The sequence below is a fragment of the Gavialis gangeticus genome, unplaced genomic scaffold, assembly GCF_001723915.1.
Source record: "Gavialis gangeticus isolate Ggan-Ray unplaced genomic scaffold, GavGan_comp1, whole genome shotgun sequence".
Classification (NCBI taxonomy): domain Eukaryota; kingdom Metazoa; phylum Chordata; order Crocodylia; family Gavialidae; genus Gavialis; species Gavialis gangeticus.
Window position 1 is genome coordinate 92,935,117 of NW_017729022.1, and position 737 is coordinate 92,935,853.

Consider the following 737-nt stretch of genomic DNA (forward strand, 5'->3'; position numbering starts at 1 on the left):
ATAGATTCTGGTGTGCAGTTTATGGGGGTACTGGAGATATGTTGGCGTGTTCTGCATTTCTTGTCATGGCATAGTCTGGATCCATTTTGTATGTTTTGGGCTGTAGGAAGTTGGCTTCTGGTGATGAGGTTAGTGCAGTTCATTGCTTATTTTACAAACCACTTTTCACAGGCAGGCCTATGAACTTCACTTTACATTTTCATTGACTGGTTTTCTTGCCTGCATTGCATGCCAGCCTCTGACTTCTTTACTATTCCTTCCATCCAGGAAGAGCGCACACACCAACTAGATGCTTCCTTAGCCTGATGAAGGGATTTTAGACCCAAACGCTTGCAAAGAAGAATTTCTCCAACTATTCATTTGGTCTAATAAAAGATATCAGATTGACCCTAAGAACCTTGTCTGGGCTATGTCCTTAGATCAATATGGCTACAACATACACCCCTTAATACACACAAGTGGATATGAGTTTTGCTTTCAGCAGTTTGAGGTGCAGTTTCACAGAAACCCCTGCACCACTGTGCCTGAAACCTGGCAGGCCTCCCTCATGCTCGCACGAGGGGCTATGTATATGTCAGGACAGGTGCTAATGAGGGTGGCCATTTAATGCCTTGCTCTCAGAGCTGGAGGCAGCAGTTTAGTTTCTCACCAGTCAGCTGGGGAAGAACATCTCTCTGCTGAGCTCTCGTGCCAGGAAGAACTTGAAGGTATGAGCTGGGGCTATATGGGGAGGAGTA